The sequence below is a fragment of the Amblyomma mixtum genome, chromosome 3 (assembly GCF_055824585.1).
Source record: "Amblyomma mixtum isolate Tamu chromosome 3, ASM5582458v1, whole genome shotgun sequence".
NCBI classification, from domain to species: domain Eukaryota; kingdom Metazoa; phylum Arthropoda; class Arachnida; order Ixodida; family Ixodidae; genus Amblyomma; species Amblyomma mixtum.
The window spans coordinates 212,608,721-212,612,021 of NC_143014.1; the positions used below are offsets into that span (position 1 = coordinate 212,608,721).

Here is a 3,301-nt window from a genome sequence, read left to right on the forward strand (position 1 = left end):
GAGGGAAAATAAAGGTGTTATTGACATGATGCCTCCAGTAAAAAGGTGGAACTATTAGGATATAAAAGTGCAAAAGACAGTTTTTGGTTAGTGTTTTTGAGATAGGAGTGTCATGCTTCTCCACACTCTGTGGTGACTTGGGAAGGCTATGTGTTCTTGAATACTCTTTTAATGTCAAACAAGATCTGATTTTGTGCACTGATCTCAACAGGAGGCAGAAATGTTTTTCGAACACCGAATTTCACTGCCAGGACATATCAGTGTATGCTCATGAATGTATTTTTTTAGGCATGCTGAACCATGTTGTGAACATCCACTATGGCCACGGTGACCCATACCCAAGGTGCCTGCATGGTAGCATACCAGATGGGAAGTGGCTGTCACCAGGTACGGTCCTGTTTTGTGCCTCTAGTTGCATCCATTCAGAATTGAAAACTTTTCAGGCACACCAGCTTTTGCAAGGCTCGTTGCTGTGACATGAGAAAAGACACTTCTGAAAGACTTACAGAAGCTTTCAGCAAGTGGGCAGACATACAGCTTGGAATCATTCCACAGCCTGTTGATGAGGTTTGCCCCAAAGTCTATGTCGTTTTCACCAGACATGATGCGTACACGGTACGTCGCTTACTTACAGCTGGTTTGCTTACTTAGAGTGACCCTAAGTATGTCTTTGTACCTGTACCCCTTCCTTTTTTTATGAATAGGACCCAGCTAGCCACTCTCCACCATAATGAGAACGCTGGTCGTGCACAGGCAGTGACCAGAGATGGAGAAAAAAAATGGAAGAGGAAGGTTTTGAAGGCAAAAAAAAGGAGAAGTTGTGTGCCCAGTCAAGACCACATCAACTTATGGTACAGTGGTGAGCAGCCTTGTCTAGAGCGCTCGGGCGGTGCACTTCCTTCCAAACAAATCCAGATTTTGTGGCATCCTCTAGGGTCCAGCTGCAACGCTTGCACGGAAGTAGCACCAGATAGCCTCGTAAACAAAGCAGGCACGAAAACTTTGCCCTGTAATGAGGGGCTGCTCTCTAATTTCGGTTTTTGTTACCAAGTGCGCACTGCTCAAGCGCTCTAGACAAGGCTGCTCATCACTGTACATACAGCAACTTCAGATGAACATTATGTAACACTGTTTTCTTTTGCAGGGTACATTCCACTACTGACGGAAAAAGTTGTGGACATTTACAACTCCTCCCCTTCATTCAGGGAGGCACAGAGTGAGAGCAATGCCAACAGCCGAAACCTCACCATGAGCTAGCTTCAGGAGCCAAGGCGCTCAAAGCAAGAGCTCATTGCTACGTGTCGATCGCGATTTGCCAAGAATGCAGCTGTAGATGGAGTGGGGCTTCTTCCGTCAACGAGCAGGGCTGGTTCAAGCAGTTTCTAGGATGCAGCCTTTTTGGAGCTTGTGTTTCACCGTTTTCACATGGTGCACTCAGACTTGTAAGGCCGGTAAAGAAGTATGGTGTCGAGCGGTGAGGAAGGTTTTCGCCCGTAGATAAGAAAAAACGGTGAGAAGCCAGTGGTGGTATGCGTGGCAGTGTTGTAGGCGTAGGTAGTGAAGGGCAGGGTCCTGTCCCGGTTGGAATGGTCTGAATACACGTACATGAACAGCATATCGTCCAAGGTGCGGTTAAACCGTTCCGTCAAACCGTTAGTCTGCTGATGGTAGGCTGTGGCGGTATGGTGAGTGATCTTACACTGTTGGGAGAAGGGATTCCACAACCTCGAACAGAAAGATGCGCCCATGGTCGCTCAGCAGTTCCCGGGGTGCTCCATAGTGAAGAATGAAGTGATGCAAGATGAAAGATGCAACGTGTGGCGTCGTAGCAGCAGGAAGAGCCGCTCTTTCGGCCTACTGTGTGAGGTGGTCAACGGCTACAATAACCCAGCGATTGCTAGCAGCAGTGTAAGGAAGGGGGCCACAGAGGTCAATCCCAACACGGTCAAGAGGCCGGGAAGGGCAAGGGAGAGGCTGCATCAGGCCGACGAAGTGGTGAGAAGCGGGCTTGCAGCATTGACAGTCAGGGCACGAGCGGACGGGCTTACGGACATAGGTGGATATAACGCGCCAATGATAGCGGAGACGGAGTTGTGTGCATGTTTTAAAGGCACCGGCATGAGCAGACTGTGGGTCATTGTGAAAAAGGGTGCAGAATATCGACCAAAAATGGGCAGGGATGACAAGAAACCACTTCGGGCCGGTAGTTCCGGCGGTACAGGAGACCATCGCGAATGGCGAAGTGAGCAGCCTGGCGGCGTAGGACATAAAGCACGGGTGCTGCCGAGGAATTGGAGAGAAAACGCACAAGAGATGATATCCAGGGGTCCTTTTGTTGCTTGCTGCCCATGGTATTCGTTAGAAACGACAGCGAAACGCAATTGACTTGCCAGTCGAAGGCAGCCTCAGGTGGCAGTGGAGAGCGGGACAAAGCGTCGGCGTCGTTGTGTTTTCGGCTGGAACGACAGATGACACGGATATCGTATTCTTCTAGGCATGGGGCCCAGCGAGCGAGGCGGCCTGTAGGGTCTTTCAAGGAGGCCAACTAACAAGGGAATAATGGTCCGTGACGATGTCGAAAGACAGCACCGCTCTGGCAGTGCGGCTGTCGCCGCTTCCCGTCTTCCTCTTTTCAAGGACATTGAATTTTTGTCTTCGATCTGATCATAGGGGTGGCTTCACCTTTGTCTCTAGGTTCAGGGCTAGAACGTGCTCATAGTGTACTTGATCCAAAAATGTGACCAGCCTGTATATGTACACGAGCCTGGCATGGGCCCACTTCTTCAGCTGGGCGTTCGGTACCTTTGACTCACTGATCTAGAATTATTGTTGTGTTGATGTGGGACTTAAAACCTCCCTCTTGAATTTTATATTTTAATTGATTTAATTATTTTTCCTTTTTTGCATTATTGATCAGATTCTGAGTGTCAGTTGGCACCATCTCGGGCTGGTCTGAGCCCATGCAGTACTTTGTTCTATCCGCTGCGATAATACCCACTGACTGGCTGGAGACTGAAAGCAGAATTTTTTTACTGAAAATCCACATCTCATAAACTTGTCTGGACGACTACGTTTATGCTAGTGGTGCTACCAGTTTTTGTTGTCCTGTGCCTATACAGCATGTGAAGCGACATGTAAATTGTACTTTACAAATGTATGTTTAAATGCAGTTCCTAGCATGAAGTGTGCTGCCTCGGACAGGCAGAGTAGGGATGTTAGTTTCATTCAAGTGACTTTTTTTCTGTCCTATTTCTGCAGGGTAATAGCAGTTGCATTTTCTTCTCAACTGAAAATGGTTACT

The 3,301-nt window shown here is 48.3% G+C and overlaps 1 pseudogene; it reads left to right on the forward strand.

The window, feature by feature from the left end:
* Positions 1-290: 290 nt before the first annotated feature.
* LOC149353555 (uncharacterized) lies at positions 291-1,386 on the forward strand (annotated as a pseudogene).
* Positions 1,387-3,301: the final 1,915 nt, after the last annotated feature.